This window comes from Bactrocera latifrons, unplaced genomic scaffold, assembly GCF_001853355.1.
Source record: "Bactrocera latifrons isolate USDA-ARS-PBARC rearing strain unplaced genomic scaffold, ASM185335v1 scaffold_8, whole genome shotgun sequence".
Classification (NCBI taxonomy): Eukaryota; Metazoa; Arthropoda; class Insecta; order Diptera; family Tephritidae; genus Bactrocera; species Bactrocera latifrons.
Window position 1 is genome coordinate 415,855 of NW_017537489.1, and position 24,098 is coordinate 439,952.

The window sequence follows — 24,098 nt, forward strand, 5'->3', positions numbered from 1 at the left end:
TGTGGAAAGAGTTTAATTTTAATTAATATTTTTTTCGTTACAAAAAAAAATTATAATATTTGAATTATTAGTTCAATTTTTAAATGTATTATTTGCATCTTTGCGTACCGCGCTATTCATAATTTCCACTGGCTGCTGTCCGACATGCATATTATGGCGAATGAATTACGGAAATAGAATAGAAAGGCACAAACACGGAAATTTTCATTCGCTTGCCCTGGTCCCCTCATTTGCCCGACATCTAATGTAGCATGTTATTTGCGTTAATTAGTCATATTTCGGACATGCAATTTACCATTGAAGCATATAATCTGTCTGTCAACCGAAAGTTTACACATGCCTTGTAATAAATAAATACCTGCACACGCCGGTGCAGTCGTGATTTTTGGTTTTAACAGCGGCAAATTCATAAAATGGTCACAGTCAATAGCTGAGTGCCGCGTGTGTATCTGCAACATTTGGACCCCAAACTCCCATCAATCTCAAACGGGGCCAATACCACACATATTTCATGCTGCTGTAATTTTAGTCCGGCGCTTTCATAAATTTGTCAAAAATGTCGGTAATAAATAGACTTTGCGTAAATTTTGTTATTGGAAATGGAAAATTGGATTTGCAACCAAATTCGCTTCTATTTTATTTTTTGATTGGAAATGTTCACTCTATTAGTTATTCGCTCCATTAGTTACATACATATAACTATTTCACACAATTTTTATTCACAGCCATTGCTTTGGTTGACACCTGCCGAAATATCCTGAAAATCATGTGCCTGAAAGCTGCTAATTTCACCTGAGGTTTATTAAAGAGCTGATATTGGTTATATATTACTAAAACAGTTCATCTCATTTCTTGATCAGCTATGTGAAAAATTGAAATAATCCAGTTTTTGGTTTTTATAAAAGAAACAGCAGTTGCGTGCTGCGGATTCCAATCTAGATCTACGTTCGGAGACCTGAGGTATTAATCTCTGCGAAATTTCATAGCAATATCTCTTCAAATGAAATATGAATATATGCTATAGTGGGCCGATCTGAACAATTTCTTCGGAACTTCCATAGTTGCTTTAGAAACTAACACATACCAAATATCTTGATGATATCTCTTCAAATGAAAAAGCTTTCCACACAAGCCAATTATTCGGATCGTTCAATTTGTATGGCAGCTATATGCTATATTGGTCCGATCTGAACAATTCCGTAGGAGATTGTATTATTGCCTTAGACAATAATATTTGCAAAATTTCGTAGCAATATCTCTTCAAATGAAAAAGTTTTTCATACAAGACCTTGTTGTTGATCGTTCAATTTGTATGGCAGCTATATGCTATAATGGTCCGATCTGAACAATTTCGTAGGAGATTGTATTATTGCCTTAGACAATAATATTTGCAAAATTTCGTAGCAATATCTCGTTAATTGAAAAAGTTTTCCATACGAGGATTTGAGTTCCATTGATCATTTTGTATGGCAGCTATCTGCAATAATGGTCCGATATGAATGATTTGTTTGGATTATCTAGTATTAACTTGGACAACAAACCATGTCGAATTTGGTGTAGGTATCTCTTCAAATAAAAAAGTTTTTCATACAGGGTCTTGATACTGGTCGAACATTTCGTATGGCAGCTATATGCTATAGTGGTCCGATATAAACAATTTCTTAGGAGTTTATATTATTGCCTTAGACAACAAACCATGCCGAATTTGGTGTAGGTATCTCTTCAATTAGAAAAGCTTTCCATACAAGGACTTGAGTTTCATCGATCGTTTTCTATGACAGCTGTATGCTACAGTGGTCCGATCTGAACGATTTCTTAGGAGATTGTATTGTTGCCTTAGGCAATAATCCTTGCCAAATTTCATAGCAATATCTCGTCAAATGAAAAAGCTTTGCATACAAAAACCTAATTTTGATCGTTCAGTTTGTGGGAACATTACCTCATCCTTAAAAAAACAAAAAAAAAAAAAAAAATTCTCTAAGAAAATTACAAATTCAAAAGCTTTATAGTGTACAACTCAAACGATTAATTATATGAAGTCCTTCACTAGCACAAGGACATAAATATATCGTTGAGATTTTTATGTTTGGGCCGAAGAACTTTTATGGGTTAAATACTATATTAAAGAGTGCTACCAACTAGTCACTGGCTTATACTATGAGAAAGGGAGGGAGGCCAACTATCAAAAACTTAAGTAAAAGAAAAGTTTTGGCGCAATATTTTTTTCGCTGAAGGAACACATAAAGTTAGCACTTGTTGTTGAAAGAATTTTATGTAGCGAAGCGTTAAAGCCAAAGTTTTGGGCAGCTAAAAGAAAAAAAAAATTCAACCAAAACAGAAAAAAAAGGATGAAATTGCTGACTTGTTAACGAATCACTACAACCTGCTAAAGACAGCTACTCAACTCATTCAAATACTGGAGCTGCGTGATTATTGTGTTTTGTTGTTATTGGTAGCAAGTCAGCAACAGATTGGCTGTTACGTGTGGGGGGAGGTAAGCCAATTGAGTTGTAGGAAATCTTTTACAGTTCTTTACGACAGGTGAGTCGTCAAACGTGATAAAATATATATGTATGTATGTTGGTAGCTAGAGGGGTATTTGTGGACGTACAATTGCTTAACTATTTGATAAAAATGAGCAATTAATAACACACTTAATCATCGCTATTCCATTAAGACTTTTATATTTTTTCCACGTTTCCACCTCTGTGTTACACACACACACATTGCTACATAAATGCATGATTAACTGCGTTAACCGTAGGGCTAATGAGCAACAGCTTTTAACCGAACTCGTGATTAACAGCGGTAACAGGCGACCAAAGAATGCAGCAAGCAGCAAGCCTGTACAAGGCAGGTGACAGGCAGCGCGAAACCGTTAACTGGTCGAGGAAGCCAGAAGAGAGCACCAAGTACAACAGGCGAAAGAAATGTTGCACAGAATGCCAACACGAAGTCTGCTGCACCCCACCGCCACCGCCATTCGTTGTCGGTATGGAAATGTTGGCGTTGATGACGACGCTTCATATTCGTTGAGTTTTTGAGTTTTTTTTCCTACGTCTAGTAGTGGCATTTGTTTGTGTGTGTAGCGAGAAAAACTTGTTCGTTTCGGTTACGTTACGCTCTCCTCTCGCTTGCCGTTTTATCACATTTGCATTATGCCGTTTTTTCTCGCCCGCATTCAACTCTTGGCGAGAGCGCGCCACGCGACCACGATAACAGAGCAAGAGAAACAACAACAAGAAGTAACATGCGCTTGTGTTCGTTTTCGACTGAGTGCAGTTGGTTGTTATGCCACGATTGATAGCAGATAAATAAAAAAAAAATACTTACATACAATACAATACTAGACGTGTTGGCTTGAGTGTATGTCTGCTAAGTATTAGTTAAGCCATAATGTTGTAGAAAAGTACTATTTGGAAAAATATGAAAGTTAATGAAAAATGTAGTGAATAAGAACTTAGTAAGCGGGAAATTAACTGAACGGAAAGCTACAATAAATTTAACAAGGGCCATATTACAATATGAGAAGAAATTGATGAATGCCCTCACATGTCCTCTGTCGTTAAATATGAAATACTAATAATTCAATGAAAATGTGAAAAAAATCTTAACTTCGGTTGCACTACACTATATTTTATTGTTCACTTTATATGGCAGCTATATGATATAGTAGTCCGTTCTGGAAAATTTCTGGAGATATTATAGCGTTGTCTTAGAAAATAATCCATCTTAAATTTCGTATAGATATCTCGTCAAATGAAAAAGTTTTCATACAAGCACTTAATTTTTATTGTTAAGTTTGTATGGCAGCTATATGATAAAGTAGTCCGATCTAGAGAATTTCTTCGCATATTATTGCCTGGTCTTAGGCTATAAACCTTGCCAAATTACGTGAAGATATCTCTTAAAATTAAAAAGAGTTTTACACAGGCACTTAATTTTTATTGTTCGGTTTGTATGGCAGCTATAAGTTATAGTGGTCCGATCTTGAAAAATTCTTCGGATGTTGTTACTTAGCCTTAAGCAATAATCCATGCCAAATTTCGTGAAGTTATCTCGTCAAATGAAAACATTTTTCATACAAGCACTTAATTTTTTTGTTCAGTTTGTATGATATCGGCGGCTCCAAGATTTCCTTCTAGGCATTACGAACTTCGTGTTAAACCCTACCTTGTGCTGGGTGTAAAAATCGTTATCATTCATGCTGTATATCATTTTTCTCATCTCTATATTTTTTAACAGGCTGGATCTATGCAAATTCATGTGTATATACAAATAACATGTATATACAAACTTGTGAGCAGTCAGCATGTCATAAGTATGTGTGCAAATGTGTCGAATAAAAAATAGCGTCGATGAAAACAAACAGAATACCAATAGCGTACATATAAACATACACTTTCCTCCATCTTTGACGTGCTATCCAAATACCGGTTCAACATTTTACTTGTTGCCTCTTTATATTGAGCGCTGCGCGCCCAGTTTTACTTAACATTTCTGCTTTAGTGAAACATTCGTGTTGCTTTATCTAAACTTTTCCATAACATTCTTGTACGCAATTTCTTTTTGTACTGCTTTTCACTACCTTTTTTTTCTTCCCTTTTAATGAGTTTCACTCCCGCTGTAGTATTTTGTTATTGCTACTGCTGTCCCGTTGATATGCTCGGTATTTTGTGTGTGTATGTGTGCACTAATTGTGATCACAACTCGCAAAGACCACGTGAATATAACGTTATATGCTCTCGGTATGCCGTCACCGCGCAGTCCAATCCAAGGTGAACTCACGAGGGATTTGTAAATAATTTGCCTTTAATTAACATTCTGACATCATTAACCGTAAACACAAAATAACGCCCACAGGCGGACAAAGTGCAGCGCCGCAAAGCGTACAAACAACTTCTGCCATAGTGTTTTACTTGCGTAGTGCCTTCGATGCGTGTGAGTCATGTAAAAAAAAAATGAAATATTGTGGGTTTGTTGTACGTCGCTTTCTTGTTGGTCAAAGTTATGTACGCTTTTCCGTCTGTCCCCAGCTTTAATGTAATTGCAATATTACATGACTTTTATATAGTTAGTGGTGCTGTGTGTATTTGTAGCGCACTTGTCTGTCACCAGTGTGGTGTAGCTTAATTAAATAATAAAATGAAAACGCTGTTGCATACTCTAAGGCATTGGCGAAAATATTATTGTGAAACGACTTTCGTTGGATTGAAGTAGAGAAATTCACTTTTGCTCAAATTATTGAAGTATAGAGGGGATGAGGTTGTTTGCGCACAAAAATACATTAGGGGGGTACTTCGTCTAGAGTCTAGAGGCGTGAATTTTAGTTAGTTTTTGAAGTGGCAATTCATAGTTTCACTATCATTGCTTTTATTAGTTATTTCTCAATTTTACTAGAATTTGTAGTTTCAAAAAAATTTAAAAAATTTAAGAAATTAAAAAAAATACAAATAATTAAAAAAATTAAGGATAATTAAAAATAATTACGAATAATTTATAATTAATGGCGAATAACTAAAAATATTATCCGAATAATTAAAAAAAAAAAGTTTAAAAAATTACGAATATTTTAAAAATTGAGGAAAATTAAAAATTAATTGCGAATAATTAAAAATTATTTACGAATAATTAACAAGTAATTGTGAATGCTTAAAAACTAAAAAAAAAATTTAAAATAAATACGAGGAATTAAAAAATTCCAATATTTACGCGTATAAATTAAATTAAAAAATTTTAATTAGCAAACTAAAAAACTAAGTACTTAGCCATATTAATTCCGTCGTACAGCTGTTTATTGTACTTATTTATTAGTGTTTTTAAATAATTGTGGTGCTGCTGAAGAGTGTAAGCTTAGCTTTGCTTAGTGTTGTTGTTGTTGTAGCTCTGTAAGTATTATTAAAATAAGTGTTTTGAGCAAGCGTGTTTTAAGCAAATAAACAGTATTATTTTAAACTGAAAAAAGACAAAATAAAATATATTTACTGAAAGCAACTAACGGAGAGGAGAAATAGCAAATAATTTTGAAATATTTAAAAGACTTAAGCTGGTAGTTTTTTCGTGAAAAAAAAAAACGAGTTTAACTAATAAGTGGAGCAGCTTATATTTAGCTGGCTAGTAATAAGTAATAAAAAAATTTAAGTTACTAAATTAATTAAGCTAAGAGAAAGCCAAAGAATTGCTCAATATAAAATAAGAATTTCGAAAAATATACCACATACTGGGAATGATTTAAAAAGGTCAAAAAAGTTGGTGAAGGTTTGCTCCAGATTTGTTTTAAATCGTAAATAAAGAAAGAAAGTCAAATCAACCAAATAGCCATTTTCGGGCCTACATATTTTCGAAATAAATTAAAAATACTGAAAATTAAAAAACTCGTTTGAAAAATAGATTATGGTTGATAGTGCTTGTAAGTACTGCCGTTACTGGTAAAAGTGAAAACAATATTGAGATAAGAGACCTAGTTTCAAAAACTCAAAATATAAGAAAGCGGTTTTGAAGCATATTCCAAATAACAGAAAAAGTGGCAAGCCGAACTAAAATATTCCAAAATTCGGTGAAAGGAAATTTTTTTGGAACTTTAATATTAAAATATGGAAAAGAACAAATAACTGAAATTACTTTAAAAACGAAAATTTTTAGCAAAGAAAAAAAAATCACTCTCAGAGAGATTAAAAATGTTATTCAAAAACAACAAAATTTCAAAATTTTGATGTAAGTGTAAGAATTATTGCGAAAAGTTCTTAAATTAAAAGAAAAATTCTAAAAAATCTTGAAATATTTATACCAACAATACAACGATTTACGGAGAGTTGAAAACTTATAGAAAGTGGATTAAAGTTTGATGAGCTTTCCAATAACGATTTGGATTTTGAAAATTCAAAAACTTAATTTAAAAAGTAATGGTGTTAAACGAATGTATTGATTACTAACAAGAAGTAGCGGTAAAATATACAAATTTAAGAGCCGCAAGGAAATCTTTTCCAACAAATCGAACCAAACTACTCCGAAAAATTTCTAAATACGCCGCAAAATTTAACGTTTTAAAGCAATTTTAAAAGACAAATTTCGAATATAGTTCGTATGCTTCGAAAAAAGTCCGAATAATACTCTGAATATTTCGAATAAAATCCGAAAACTACTCCGAACACTTCGTATAAAGCTCGAGTAATGCTCTCGTAAATACTTCGAATACTGAATACAACCGTTATCCAAAAAAAAAAAAAAAACAAAAACACCGGAAAAATATACTAAAAGTGATATCCAAATATAGGAAAAATCTTTGGCGTTTATATGAGTCCAATTCGTTGAAAAATTAAAAAAAAAAAATTTCTGAAGAAATTAAATTGTTGTTTGCAGTTTGCTAAATTACAGTTTCGTAAATTTGTGAAATACAGTGAAAAGTGAGTTTCACAACAAATCTTCAAACACTCCGAATTTACTCCGAATTTTCTCTGAAAACACTTTGAATTTATTCCGACACTTTGATGAATATAAAATTACACACATTTTTGACGACCAATAAAGAGACGCACTGAATTAAGCAATTTTTGTGAACGAATTGCTCAATATAAAATAACTTGCTCGATTCGTATAATCTAAAAATTTTATGATACGAAGTTTTATAGCAAATTATTAACAACGTACCCACACCTTGTCAACGCATACCAAACCCAATAAAAAATTTTTGAGCAAATAAGCGCGAACCAGCGAACCTACCAACAACAATTCCAGTTAAGGTGAAAAGTTAATATTATAACAAGAATTCCGAAATTTCAACGAAAGCAAAAGCAATATATTAAAAGAGCAATAAAATTGCATAAAAAGCGAATTTAAAATCGCCAAGCACAATAAAATAACGACGTAAACCCGACACAACCTAACGGCAGTCACAATTAATAGCACATCTGGCAACAACAACAAGGCGCACAGTTCCCCGCACTACCAGCCCACAACCGTAGCCATCTTAGCCGCCAACGTGCCATCAATAAGCACTAAAATTGCGTCAATAAAAAGGAAACCCTCTCCAGTCCCCATTCCACATAAGCAGCTCATTCTAGCGACAGCGGCAGCAGCAGACGGCGCAGCAGAGGCCTCGACAGCGTTAGCAACAGCAGTTACACCAACAGCAGTAGCAGCAGCAGGAGCAGCGGCAGCGGCGGCAGCAGCAACAGCAACACCAATAACAACAAATAGCCATTTAACGGCATACACGGAACCGTCATCTGTGGCAGTGGCAACAACACACGCGACAACAGCAACAACAACAGCCACAACCAACGAAGCAGACACGAGTTACGCTAACAGTCCTGCTGACATTACAGCAACAACACCAAACGCATTAGCGCCAATAACGACAACAGCAGCAACAACAACAGCGATAATCGGTACAACACCCGTACTCGATTATTTGAGTCAACAACAGCAGGTGCAGCAAACACAAGCGGTGTCACAGCGCTCCACCGCCGTTTCTGCTGCTGCTTCTGCTAATTTGATTTCACGTCAAACGTCGCAACAACAACACCAACTGTCGCAATCACAGCCACAGCAGCAGCCGCTGCTGTACACGTGCTCCTCCGCATCGCTGGCGGCTTCATCGTCATCGATATTGGCTCAGCCGCCGCCAACGAAGATTTTTAAGACGGATCATTTGTGTGTGAACGCTTACGGTTTGCCCACTGTTGCCGCTGCTGCTGCTGCTGGGCATCCTTGCGTCTACTGTGTCATACCAGTTGTGGTGAGTGTCGTGTGTAATATTTTTTTTTTCAGTTTCCAGATTTTTTCGGCTGGTTCGTGATGCTTGTTGCTTTGAATGTTTGTAGCTTTTAAAGGGAAAAAATGAAAAAGCTTCCGGTAAAAATGTCCTAAAAATTAAAAAAAAAAAAAAAAAATGGAAAAATTGCGTTTCTGACCTGCCCTTAACTGCTTGTATCCTGCGTATTTCAGTGTCCTTGTTATTTTATGCACGAATTATTCATAATACTAAGTAAAAGAGGCGCTGCCATATTATCATTTCATTGCTTTGCATTGTTCATTGTTCAGTGGCATGTGAAAAAGGGTTAACGGCAAGTCCGTAATAAGGAAAAAGGCTCAAATTTTATTTCTTATTTTATTTACTTCGAACAATATAATTGTATGCCTTGCAGGCAAAGCAGCGGCTGAGTAAATTCATTCGGTAGATTGAAGAAAATCACGGATTTTTCTAAACCCATACATAGACCATTACACATATATTATATATTAAATTTTTTGGTATTATTCCTGCATAATTCGTTTTATTCTTTGTCGGTCTCTTTGCTCAAATTAACTTTGGCTTATCAATTTTTTATTCTTAAGGGCAATCAACAAGAAAACGAAATAAAAAAGGAGTCATAATAAAACACAAACAAAAGTTATCTTCAAATAAAATATTGCAGTCGTTCTACATTTCACAAATCTAAATTAAGATAACTCTCTTCTTAACGCAATGTTATTGTCTTTGACATGATTTGACCAAGTTGGAAACAACACTTCCCGTAATATAATTCTAAGCCTTATCATTGCTTTAAAAATAAGCTCATTTTGAGTTAATTTAAGAATACCAATTCATAATCTAATCTTCTATATACTTGTTATAAGCCTCTGTTGGAATAGCCTTGAAGGCCTCCGCTTAACCTCTTAAAAAACCTGGTACTAACGACTGAAAACGCGTTTCACGTTGCGACCAAATTTGGTGAATACGGTATTCATTGAGTTTTTGGCTTCAGATTCGGTCACTATCGTAGCTCGATGCGAAGGTACATCACCATCGAGAAAAATTCAGTAGTTGTTCTTCCACAATTCCGGCCGTTACGCCTCGATAGAACTCTTATTGACCGTCTGTTCCGCTGGAACAAATTTATGTGCAGCCACAAATACCGGAAAAACAATGAGCACTACCTTCATTTTTGAGCGGCTTTGTCGTGATTTTTTGGTGTCATCTCGTTTTTTGCCTCCAGTCCGATGATTGTTGACTTGTTTGCATGTAAAACTCATAACTCTATGTATCATCGGCAATTTTAATCCTATCAATGAATGTGGGATCGGAATTCGCAGGTCAAAAATACCTGTTTACGGTATCCTTTTTTCAAAAAGAAAAAAACTCAGCTTTATCGAGTCGAGAAAGAACGCTTTTCATACCCAAAATATTCAACTAAGACATTCGAGCGGACTCGTCAGAGATGTCGAGCTCTCTTGCCATCTCTTCAACTTTTCCCTGATGATTTTCAAGCACTATACCCGTCACTTTTTTTAATAATTACATTAGTTGAGGTCGTCCAGAATGAGGGATATCCTTTAATTGTTATAATGTATGATATTTACCTGCACTTGATTATGACACTCTGTGTCATTTGTGCCAATTGTGTGTTCGATTCAGTATTCTCCACGTTATGACGAACCAATAACAGCTTATAGTACATATGTATGCTTAGATAATTGTTGTGAAATTAGAAAACAAATTATCAAAGTAATTAGCTAATGGCGACTTTTCTTTGTAACTATGTTAGTAGTCAGGTCACATACCACCTTATACCGTTAACTACTCTGTTTAAATTAGCTAGTTTCATTAGTCGACATCCGTCTTTTACTAGCGTGCCAAAAGCTTTGACAACATATACTCTGTTGATTTCCTTTAATTACAGGAAAATATTGGCACTTTCTTGTCAAAGTAAAATGCATAAAAATATTTTCCACAAATAAAAAAAGTGAAAAAAAAAAATTGGAAAAATGCAACGGACTAGAGAAAAAAGTTAGCTTCAAACTGCCATTCGAGGTAGCGTTGCCGGCGACAAAGACAAACTGTTAGTGGCAGGCAGCTTGGTTTGCCGGAAATTCTAAGACGTTGTCAAATACAAAAATTCGCTCTATAAAGTACATTTCGTAGCAAGCCTGGTATATGCACACCCTTACACTCCAACAGAGCCTTACTCATATAATTATACAAAGAAATATAACAGAATAAGGAAAAATTGCCTGAAAAGCGGCATGCCTCTACACAAATGGCGGGTGCAGGGTAGAGAACGTGTAAACGAGTGCTGTAGACATAGAAACAAGGAGTTCTCTGTTGAGGCAGGAAATAATAGCGTCACAGGCGGTATAGCTTACTTCGCGCTGCTGGTAAACGGTAAGTGAAATAGTAGTGTGCAGTGAATGCATTTTTGTCGGAGCCGAGAATGGCAGCGCAAAATGAAAGAAAAGCTAAAAAGTAAAGAGTTTTACATGAGGCAGCAAATGGGCCCGTTTGCCAACTCCATTGCTATGTGTATTATCCATTGCTTTCTAAGCACTCGTGCCGCCCATTAGCCATTATGAATAGTTGTATGCGCCACGTTCGTTTTTATATGACAGCCGGGAGGGTTGTATTCGTGTTGCCGCCCGTTAGAAATTTTGTGCAAATATGATAGTTTTTTCTGAGCTGTAAGGCACGTAGAAGAGATTTCTCGAATATCTACGGTTAGTGCTCTCAGATTGTTCTTTATTGGCGTAGACAAAGTTTAGCTTTCTTTTTTCCTTCTCATTATTTGGCTCAGAACTGGAGTGTTTCCATCTATACGGACGACATGATCTAGTCAGCGTAGCCGTTGTCTCTCAATTCGTTGAACTATGTGAATGTCGTCGTATATCTCGTACAGCTCATCATTAACTGCGGTATCCGCGTTGCCAGTACGCAAAAGAACATACATAAATCTTCGGCAGAATCTTTCTCTCGAAAACTCGCAACGCCGACTCATCACTTTTTGGCATCGTCTTTGCCTCTGCACTGTATAGCAGGCCGAAGATGATGAGTGACTTATAGAGTTTGGTCTTGGTTCGTCGAGAGAGGACGTTTATATAACAATACAGCATAACAATAGTAATTTATTTCAAACCGAATTTAAGAGATTGCTTTTTTTGGATGACACAGTGAGTAAATTAACTCTACTTAATGTTTTGAATATCGAACCCTACCTACCCTTTTTTGAATATACTGAAATTTTTTTCTTGGATCAAAGAGTGAAGGATTTGGCAGCTTTCGAAATGTAAGAAGGCGAACTTGCGCTAGTATTCACGTTTCTGCTGAAAGTATTCTCGTAAGGAAGTGTTTACGATCAGCTATTTTCTTATGAAGGGAACGGGGGTAGGTTGAAAGGTCTGTTTTCTCACCCTTACCAGTTCAGCTTTCTTAGCAAAATGTTCGGACTCTGGTCTGTTATAGTTAACAATATAATAGTGGACTCTTTGTGTTAGCGAACTTGAATTGACAAATTTTTAATTCGCTCGTTGGAGTTAATGTTACCAGAGTGGAATTATAACTCGTATATGTTAAGCTGATGAACATGGTTAACTTACGGCAGGACTAGTTACCACAATAATCGGTAACTAGTTACCTCGTAAGCCGGTCTGTCAGAACCACTAAGGTACTCACTTATTTGCGGTTGTGTTTGGTTGGGATACTATTTCAAAAAAAAAAACAAAAAAAAAAAAAAAAAAAAAAAAAAAAAAAAAAAAAAAAAAAAAAAAAAAAAAAAAAAAAAAAAAAAAAAAAAAAAAAAATAGTCACTGACTCCTTGTTCCATTAGCGGAGAGTAAAAAAAAAAAATGGTTACGAAAAGTTCCTGGCTTTAAAACTTTTCAGGCGATGACTGAGAGGATCATATCATGGTTTCAAACGAATGCGCTGCCTTCGGAGTATTTTAGCAGGTTCTTACACGCACCATACAGGCTGTCAAGTTCGTTCCGTTTTGAATAAAAATCATGTTTTTTTTTCGAAATGCGAGACTTTTCGATTTCGTTTTAGTAGAATGATTTGACTTTTGCCTTAAAGTAGACCACAGTTTCGGCGATTATTTCTTCATTGTCGTTTAATTTGTTTAAGCGAGCATTCTATTGAGATCTGAAAACAAGTTAATTAGTTTTCCTTCTATATCGGCTTATAAACGTTTCAGTCACGTTATAAAATAGTTGTTGTTAAAAGTATTTTAACTTTTTGAGGTGAAATTTGGCACCCGTTCTTTTCTGTACCCTGTAAAATTTAGCTTTTTCTAGCTGTAAAGTTATCTTCACGAAATTTGTCAATAGTAACAGTACAATCTCCGAACATTTTGTTTAAATCGGACCTTTTTAGGATATGGCTGTCATACAAACCGACCGACAAAAATCAAATTTCTGTATAAAAAACTTTTTTTTGATAAGATATCTTTAGGAAGCTTGACTTGGATCATTGTCCAAGGCAATTGCAGAACCTCCCAGCTGCTCTACAAACTGATCGATCAAATTTAAATTCTTATATTGGTATTGTTGACGGGTATTATAGCGTCCGTGCAGAAGAGCTTAACTTTTCCTTTATTTTTGCTTTGTTTTTGGTTTTCATATATTTTCATATTTCATTGTGTTGGCAACCCTTATGCCACACCGCATACATTCAACTTACAACTGCTCCCAGTGCATCGTTTTTGTTAACTACATGAATCTTTACAATTTGTTCGTCCGTGTTGTCGCCGCTGCCGCTGTCGTTGCTCTTCTCTTTCTTCTTCTGCCAGGCGTTGTACTTTCCTGGTAGATGTATTGTTGTGCTTGTTGTTGTTGTCGATTTTTCCGTTTGTTTGTTTGCTTGTTGGTTTTGCAGCTTAAAATTTTATGTTGTTGAGTGGTTTATGACATTAAATTCCATTATTAATATTTCTGGCGTTTGTTTATACGCACACTCAACGCTCCACGGTATATTATGCACTTGTGTGTGTGTGTGTGTGTATGTGTTGCTTGTAGTACTGTTTGTCCAGAAGAACAGTTATTTTCGCTGGCTGATTGTCCTTGTTGTGCCATGCTGCTGGCTGTTGATGGGATTTTGTTTTATTTCCTTCTCGGTATTGCTCGTTCTTCGTTAATTAGAAAGCAGTAAATTGCTGTCGTCTTTTGCGCTCACCGCGCTTTTTCTTGTAATGCAGTAACGCATTATTATTATTATTTTTTTTTGAATTTTTTTAAAGCACATGAAATTAATAATTTAAGTTTAATTGTTAAAATGTTCACTTTTGTGTCAACTATGTAGTTTACGACTGAGTATAATTACGCTGTATCATATTTTGCTATCTTCGAAAGTGAAAGATTGCTCCAGTTAGTTGTTAATTTTGTTTTTTGTTTCAGTTATCTACATCGTTACTTAAAATTAGTTGCCATAGAACAAACAATTGGTATAAGACAAATATACTTCTTTTGCGTTTTTGGCTTTAAATTCGGTCACAATCGTTGCTTCATGCGATGGTGAATTATCATCGTGTAAAGTCCATGCAATGTTCTTCCACAATTCCGGATGTTCTCAAAAGAAGAATGAGCATCATTTTGATATTTTAGTGCCTCTAGCGTGGTTTTTTAGTTTTGGCTCGTTTTTTCCTTCCATTCCGATGATTGTTGACTTGTTTGAATGTCAAACTCATAAACGCATGTTTCATCGGCAGTTATAATATTCTCCACGAATGTGGGATCGGAATTCGTATGATCGAGCATGTTCAAAAAGATTTTACTCAGTTCAGATTCAGCTTTATTATGACGAGTCGAGCAAAAACGCTTTCCACCAAAATCATGCGAACGGACTCGCGAGAGATGTCGAGCTCTCTTGCCATCTCTCTAGCGCTTGCCTGGCGATTTTTAGGCACTACTTTCTAATATTTACATCAGTTGAAGAGATCGAAGCTCGACTAGAACAAGGTATGTCTTCAACGATCTCTGGACCACATTTGAAGGCTTTGTACCACTCGTAGGCTTAAGTTTTTAATAAAACTCAACCACCGTAAGTCTTTTCCAAATTCGCAACGATTCCGCACAAGAAATTTGGTTGCAAGTACGAATTTGAGACCAATCCTTTGTTCGATAATTTTATCTGAACTATTAGTTAGACAAAACTTCCCAGTTGCTGTTGTCTAAACAATTTTTAACCGGTCTTGTAACAGGACGTGGAACGTTGCCATAATGAAAAAGTATTGTACTTCAGAACGGATAAGGCTTATGGCCCTTCGTCTATGTAGAACGTATAGAACAGTCTAAGCCTATTACAAATGTGTTAAATTCTTAAATAAATGGTAGGGCTGTTTAAGTAAATTTAAGAGTAAGTAAAATTAAGAGTGCGAGTAAGAGAAAATTCAACTTCTTCGCTCTTCTAAAAGTTTCTTTTACAATCAACGACCAAACTACGATGATGGACAGTAAGTCTAAAGAAAAAGATGAAAGGAATTACCTTTTGAAGTTCAGAAATACGATAAAAGCGAGCTCGGAACCAAATTTGGGACAGCAGCTTTTAGCCTAATTAGCTTTGGCGACGGCGTGGTTGTTGAAAGCACAATGATGAGCACACAAATGGAAACATTCAGTGTTAATTCGTGTGGTCAAACTCTTTTGATCCTACCACACTTCTCCAGATATATGACATAAATCAAACTTTGAAATTTTTTCGATCAATAAAATTGTCTTCATTTTTTCAGAACAGCTTCGTCGAATGCAGTCCACTGTATGGACTGTTTTTTGGTATTTTAGATGATTCATATTTCATTGATTGTCAAGCTAACGTATATCTTGTCAATGCCTCATATTTTATGCCAAACTTAGTCCACGTGGTCTTTTGAGATTCTCACTGTCTCCGCTAACACGCGTATTTTTAATCAGCGGCTTGTGAATGCGAGATACTGGAATTATATCGCGTTATACGTTTTTACTTTTTAGCTATATTCGGGTTTTTTATTCAACATAGCTCTTTTAACAAAATTCGATTTTTTTTTCTAACGTAGTTTTCTTGAAGAATATAATCCACCCTGCAACTTTCCGAAACCATTTTTGTTGTACAAATTGTCCTTTACTTCAAAATTTGCTTCGGTTTCATTTATCCCCACTTCATTGGACCAAAATTTTTTCTCTGCGAGAATTGTTTTGAGATCTGAGTACAGGAGATAGTAGCTGGGGGTCAGTTCTGGAGAATACGGTGAATGCGAAAGCAATTCCAATTTCAATTCATGAATTTTTGCCCTCGTTTTCGCTAACTTGTGACACGATGAATTGTCCTATTGAAATACCACCTTCTTTTTCTTCAAATGTGGACGTTTTTCGGCGATTTCGTTTTTCAAACAATATATTAACGCTTGATATCTTTAGAGTGCCTGCTATCTCGAACAACTTCATTTTACGGTCATCCAAAATTATTTGGCTGACGTTGTAGGGCGTCCACTACCTTCATCGTCCTTGATGGTTGATTTTCCGAGGCAGTGTCCGGAAGCTATTCATCAAGCCAAGTTTTTGCTTCAACTATATCTATATCAACACGCTAAATTCTTTTTTATACATTTTTTTCACCATAACACCTTTTAACACTTTTTAAGCAGGCGAGTAGTCTCCGATTGTTATCGGAGGGCTTCAACTCCAATTTATGGACTAGAGAGCTTTAAATTATGTGATCAATATTTCCACTTATCTAACACATAACCCTTCACACAGGTGCTCAAGTAAATTGGCTCGCATACCGAGTATATCCTCAAATGCACTAACCTAAACCGCGCTCAGCCGTTGCCACCAACCTTTTTAGCATGCCAACCACCGCTCTAGTTTCGACAAAAAAAAAAGAAAAAAAAAAAAATCCAAATATATTTTGTTAATTTCAGCTTCATTTGATTTGCGTCTGCAAACATTCCAATAAAACCGCCAAACAAAACCGTTGATCTGCTAATTAATGTACTAGCCAACCAACCATCCAATCTTCGCCCGCACTTTCATTCATTCTCTCAACACAACAGCACTCGACTAATTATTCTAAATTCCTGTACACTTACTTACATATTTGTTTACTGGTTTTGGTTGTTTGCCAATTCATTACCATTTTTACCAATGAAGACGAACAGGAATCAAGTATAAATGCCAGCAAAGTAGGAGCGGGGGCGCCGAGAGACGAAATGACCAGCTACAAGTTGGCCAACTCGGCTTGAGATACTGAATTGAGTTTGTGTGAGTATGTGTGTGTGTGTGTGCGTGTGCTTGTAAAGCATTTAAAATTGAAAATACAACAGATAACAACAACAACTGTTGTAATAATAAACTAACAATAAGTCGGTTGTAGTGTAGTATGCGTGGGTGTTGGTCTTGGTGTATGGGTGTATTTATTTCAGTATGAGTGTGTTTTTTTTTCTTCAAAAAGAATGAAAATTGCAAATTAACACACAATAACAACAATAATAATAATAAAAATGAAGTGGAAATCATTTTCACTCTTCTTTCATCATTGGTTGAGTGAAAAATTGCCGGATGTACACGCACACACATACCCACACTTATATACGTATGTATTATGTGGATACAACGCTTGGATTGATATGCTCGCACAATGGTGGAAGCACCTAGATAAGACGCAATGCAGCGCTGTGTAGGTGTAAGTCGTACGCAGCATAATTGTTAAAATACAATAGAAATCAGAAATAAAAAAATGAGCAAAAATGCAAAAAATAAAAAAAAAACGCAAAACCTTCACCGCCTTCAATATTAATTAAAAAATGATTGCTCCATTTTACTGGCTCACATAGCRGCGCACGAGTGTTTTTATATATGTATGTATGTGTATCTATATTGTGTATAGTGTGTGTAGTCCGTTAAGCTGGGCGGAGCTCCAATTTCTAGCGCGAATAACAAGAATATGCAGCGGCATTGCCGGGTTTCTGCTTATCACCGGTTGTTACAATGATTTTTCATCTATCACGGCTTGAATGCCGGTTTGTGGAGCGAGGCAGCGCAAATCAGGAAGCATATTTTACTAGGTTTTAGACACCTAGATTTTTAAATGTCATACAGAGACAGATATCTCGACAGTGCAACTCATAGAAAGTGGTTTTTTGAAAGGTTCCTCAGCTTTAAGTACAGCTCTCACTGTTCTAGGTTGCTTTCGTTATTCTCAAGAAAGGTTTTTAGAAATAATACGGGGTCAAAAATCGTGAAATTCTTAAGGCATTGTACTTAATATGCCGATAAACTGTCGAGAAATCGGAACTTCATACAATTTTACGTTTTTCCATGATTTCGCTCTTGAAACATTGATAGTCTAGCCTTCTTCAGAAGTCCATGCGGATCGCAAAAAAATTTGTCAGTTTTTTTTCATGGCTTCGACTCGATTCGCGGTCCACTCGTTTAATTGTTGATTGCACGTTTCATCCCAGATCACACTTAGACTATTCTTTTCTGTCCGATGTATATCTTCAAATCTTTTAAGTTCTCCTATTTCTACTTTTGCTATTTCGGCTGAAAATCCGAGGTGTTTTTCCTTCCATCTGGGAAAGTGTTGAGATGATTCTTTCACATATTCTTCCAAATAATAGGGCTGAGTAAGGTTAATAGCGGGATTCTGTAAGTAGTCTCTAATCTCTATTTCAGACATTTTGTGGTAAAATCTCAATTTGTGACTAGTTACTATTCACTAAACAGTCTCTAGCTTTAGCCTCAAAATATTGCCTCAAGTTTGAGACCTGATAGTTAGCAAGTCACAAAACCAAAAAGTACTCTTGTCTGTCATTTTGAATATACTGAATAGAGATCATCATAGATATTAATCGATTGTCATTTTTTTATATTTTGTAAGCAACTCAGACACGAAAAGGTTAAAAATAAATCAATCTCTTAAATCAAAAAAATTTCGAAAATATTATGAAACAAAGTAAACATATATTTTTATTTTTATTGATAATTATGTTTTTTGACTATGTTATAGAAAATTTAATATATGTTATCGACATATTTATTTTCATTCAAGTATAAAAACATCTCTGAATAATGAAATGTAATAGATTTTGTGACTGTCACTTACAGAATAGCAAAATTGTGTCAAGTCTCAAAAATTGTCTCTATGAAATTTAGAGACTTGATACTGTATCAAAGTACATAATCGCACGGTAAGAGTATGTCTAAATTTCTGAATTGTCTCACTTTCTGCTCACATAACGAAAAATCAACTTTCTCGCTTTTCTTAACGTTTCTCTCCCTATCGATGACTAAACTATGAGGATAGATGATATGCAAGTATGTCGTACCATGTGGATCACCAAAAAAATTTTGTCAGTTTTTTTTCCTGGCTTCGACTCGGTTTACAGTCGGCTCCAATAATTGTTGATTGGACTTCGATGCGAAATGCTGGATACACGTTCTTTTTCTTGCCTCTTTTCGATGGAAAACCCGGTTCTATACATGGGAAGCGCCGCAAAGCTGCTCAGAATCATCAATTTATTTTCGGTTTTGAAAGGTAACCCCTATATATAGCGCTTCCGCTTACCTAAACTTTCATAAAGGATCTTGTGTGTTGTAGGTCAGTCACGTATATTTTCGCAAATCTCTCGTCTAGTAACATCGCTCAATTTGATTCAAATAGAGATAGTTACTAAATTATTTAATAAACATAGATCACAGGAACAAGATAACCCAATAAAACTAACGGTGTATATAGGTTATTGCAGGTTAATGTTTTACCTGTACAGAATGAAAAACCGTTTGTTTTGTATTGGAGAGATCACCCATAGGTATATCGGTAGTATGCGTTGATGGTCCATTAATTGGAATAAGATGGAGCAAAAATACCGGAAAGTCAAAGGAAGTGCTTTACCTCCATTAGCTTAGGTTCCAGAGTTCTTGAGTTACTAATGGGATTGGGGAACGAGTAAAATAGTCCAAAATCTAACTTTTAGTAATAATTTCTGGCCAATTATATAGTTTAGTACTACCAAAAATATCAATACATTTAATGCACAGAGTTTTATATAATCGAAATTTTATAAAAAAGTTTTACAATAGCACGCTCTCCTCAAAAGGTGATGTTGCCTCTAAGTCTCTTGATGCCTCTTGGGTCAATTTCTGAACAAGTTTCTAGCTCAAATACTTCTATACGTCGCTTTACCAGAATAATACTTCTAGAGCCAAGGTCATTTTTATAAACACAATTAACTTAGATTACTTATCGGTCATAGTATGGAAAACCTTTGAAATGACATATTCGGGTTCGGTTAGACGTTATGATCCACGAACTGAAATTTTTCATGCTATGATGTCGGTTAGTTTAGGTTAGATCATAGAGTTAAATCTATCGATGAAAATCACTTGGACAACTGTGAACGTTGGTCCTTTATGTTAACCAAAACCTCCTTAAAATGGATCACAATATCCTCTTAGGACGACGAAGCACTTTGAGTTTACCAGCCATTTTGCTATGTTCGCTGAAGGTGTGTGAACATTGATATAGTTCAGCGAATTAAGAGATAGTGGCTACGCTGACTAGGCCATCTCGTCCGAGTGGATGAAAATACTCCAATGCAGTACCCGCCGAGGAGGCAGAGGAAGACTTCCACTCCGTTGGAAAGACCAGGTGTAAAATAACTCGGCTACTTTTGGAATCTCCGATTCAGAAGAAGAAGTGCAAAGAGAGCAAAGCCTCTATGAAGGCACGCAGTATTTGCTTAAGACCGATCCCTTAGTTATAAATTAAAAAATTTGAAGTTTCCATCTGAGTTTGGTCCTTCGAATCATAACTCATCTTTTAAAAAGTCAACACCAGTGAACCATAAAGCAAGCGCACATCAATTTAACCACAATATAAGTACATATGAATATCGCCACTCGCGTGCTACATTTTTTTCCCTTTACGCCTCATTGACCTCAAAACGAAACACTGTGCACAATTGCAATGCTGCCATTTGCTGCTTCATACATGCTCGTGTGTGTGCTATGACCAAAGCAGCTGCTCATCATCTATCTATCCAAGTAACTGTCTGTGTGTCTATCTAGTATCTATCTGTCTATATAACTATCTATCTAGCCATCCATCAGCCATCTGCGCGCCTTCGCTGCGCTACTGTTGGTTGGTCGTGTTGCTGCGGTGGCCAGGATGAATGGTTGATTGCTGATGTATGCTTCTTTTATGTGCGSTGTTGTTGTTGTTTTGTTTTTTCCAGTTGCGGTTGTTCTTCTCCTTTATTACTGCGCCATTGTTGTGTTGTTCCTAAAACGGAAAGCGTTGCAGTAATATTCTGCTCAGCCAGCAGAGCAGACCCATCGTAATGACGCACGAGAAATGGTGATTTTACTGCTGCTACTTATTTCCGTTTTTCACAACTGTGGGTGTCTCTCTTTTTGTTGTTTTTTATTCTACTATTTATTTTCACTTTTTTCATGGCATTGTTTTGTTTGCAATTTTTTTCCTTTTCCTTTTCCGTTTTCTTTTTCTTTTTATTTTTTTAATTTTAATTTTTATATTTTTTAATCTGAGTTTTTATTGTGTATTGCAGTTGTGAATATTTTTTCTTAGCATTTTAATATTCCTTGTTTTTTTCATTAGTATTTCGACTCGGAACAAATTTCCTGACGCATGCAATTTTTCGCATTTATTTTTATTTATAAATTTATATGTATGTGTAAGTATATGTATGTATTTATGTATATATTGGTCTATAGATATGGTCATTTTAGTCCTCATTTGATCGTAATCTACAGTTGCCAGTCATCAAGCATCAACAACGTCATAATCGCCTTGCCAAGAGTTCTATCCTTGCTTGTGGTTATTGTCTTTTATTTTAATTTTTTGTTGTTTTTAATATTTGTCTTAACTTCTACAAGCATTGCATTGACTTTTCATCGTTTCATTCAATTTTTCTATGTTTTTAAATTTTTTTGTAAATTTATTTCATCGAATTTTACATCATACTTACACCACCGTCATCAAAAACTCCGCTTCATTAACAACCTGCTCTCATTACAAAGTACCAGCAATAACTAACAATTCAACAGTTACTTGTTATTTGTTGCACATGACCAACAAATACGCAACTCTTAGTTGCTTTAGAACAACGAGAACATCAACAACAACTACTCACCTGTTATTTGTGCTCTGGCATCCAGCAACTCATCTTCACTTTTCTTTCAAACAACTCCATTTTCCATTTCTCATAAACAACAATTTTTGTTTCTCACTCACTTCATCGCCAGCTGTAGTTGGCTACTGCATCAGCTGATTACTTTCGTTCGCATTTCCTTCAATGCATATTTCTTCATTTATATTCATTCCTGCTGACTTCCTTCCATTGCCAGTTTTTGCTCTCTAGCTGTCCATAGAGACAATATTATTTTAGCGTTAGTGTCGTATGCAATTTTTGCTCCGCTCCGCTCTGCTCTCCGAGTGCAATTATCATTATCAAAAAATGTGTATGAAATTGCGATGATGACTTTTCTTATTGGTGCACTCATGTTCGACTTTATTCTGACGTTGATATATTCTTTCAGATTTTTTTGACTTTCTAAAACAAATGGGGAGAGTTTAATAAAATTTGACTAAAATAGGTGGAAAGTGTGATTTATGATTAATATTTAGAACAGCTATTTTAAATTTTTAAACTATGGAAAGTGGCGAATCGAACAAATAATAACCTTCCAGGTGTTTGAAATAAGCAAATATAACATAGACTCTCATAAATTTTATATAGAGACCATGAATCATCTAGGTTATACAAGCCGGTTCTAAAAGATGGATTATTTAGATAGAAGTTACTAGTTCTGAATCTTCGGTTCTACAATTAATATGGTTCTTCTTTGGCTGCTTGTGGAGCATATGGCTGCATCAAAATGTCTCTACTGTATGTTTGCCGTAAGATTTTCAATTGTCTTAAGTGAGTTTCCAGGTGCGCTTAGACCTCCCACGCTTCCTGCTGCTTTATGGGTTTCACTTTACCATTTGCATACAGATCTCAACCGGCTGCTTCCGCAAAGTATACCCGACCCAACTCCATTTATGTCTGTCTGTCTGGTTTGAAATTGATGCTCTTGTATTCCTAGCTAAACCCGCTCTGTCGGCCGATGCCAGGCGGTATAACCTTGACCGTGCAAGGGAAATTCTGCTGCATCATAAGCCTCACCTTTACTTGCAGAGCCGTTCAGGCCCAATTCTTGACTTGTATCCTTTGGACGGGGCTCACTACATTCAAAAAATGAATACAAAGGCAATGAAATATATGTCTCCAAGCCTCGTCCGCAAGCACAACGGGCTTAGAGATGTTAAATTCGAGTTCAAAAGTGATCACTACTCGTCAGATGCTCTAAGACTGGAAGTGATAATAATAACTTCTCGACACTCCCAAGTGAATGGGGACCAGATGAACTTTCCTCTCTAGATTTTGTGCTTTAAGTTTCATTCTATGGAGGAGTAGCGTTGCCATTATGACACCTTCACATTTAGTTTCTTCGATGAATATATAAATATTATTAACCGTCTATATTGGCATCTTAGGTCAGTTATTCTCCTCCTTAAAACGAGGTCAGGTTTTCGAAAACTAATCGATATTACAGATTATTCTTTTAAGAAAATATGATAATTTTACTTTCAATTTTGAAAGCATACATTCCTACATTTTGAATACTTCTTCCTTTTTGTCACTAAAGCCGGTTTTCGCACGCATACAATTCGCTGACATGACAGTGATTTTGATGATTATGCTTGTGTCTCATCACTCGAAATTCGTTTGTGTTGCAATTGTAATCAAATTTGGACGTTTCCATTTCTGTAAAAGCTTTACTTGTTATTGTTTTTTTTTCTACTCTCCTTTGTCTGCTGCGCATAGCTCGTTCTTATCCTGATTATTCCGTTTGTTCTGTTTTCTCCGTCGCAGCTGTTGCTGTGTCCTTAGCCGATGCAAATGCGCTCATTCAGTTGTGAAAATGTTGTTTTATCAATTCTGAATAGATTCAATCTCGTTGCACTCAATGCGCGCGAAATAGCGAAATAGTGAGTGAATCGTCGTGATATTCCTACAGAGTGCGCTTAAGAAAATTTAGTTGCTGCGTGTGAGCTTTGCTTTCAGTATATGAAATATGACGGACTTCAGGCTTTAAATTGTTTTAATTGTTGTAAAATAATAATAAAAATATTTAGATTGAATGATTTGATTTTTGTATTATTTTATGTACTGCTATTTGTATAGAATTGTTCTAAAATATATATTTTCTTCTTTCTTTCAGGTAAGTGTCAACATTTTTCTGATAAACGTATGTCAATAAGTAGGCGAACTGGTAAGTTTTTAGATATATCCGTAAAACAACAAAAAGTGAAG

At 35.6% G+C, this 24,098-nt stretch overlaps 1 protein-coding gene across 6 annotated transcripts in view; it reads left to right on the plus strand.

The window, feature by feature from the left end:
• The first annotated feature begins 8,665 nt into the window (after positions 1 to 8,665).
• LOC108976791 (protein alan shepard) overlaps positions 8,666 to 24,098 on the plus strand; it is a 536,538-nt gene continuing 521,105 nt past the window's right edge. For 2 of the 6 annotated variants that reach the window (XM_018946127.1, XM_018946121.1), the window contains exon 1: positions 8,667 to 8,737. The gene's annotated coding sequence lies outside the window, so the exon portion shown is untranslated. Of the gene's footprint in view, positions 8,738 to 24,098 lie in introns of all 6 variants that reach the window. The other 4 variants (XM_018946123.1, XM_018946124.1, XM_018946122.1 and 1 more) reach the window with 4 other exon arrangements.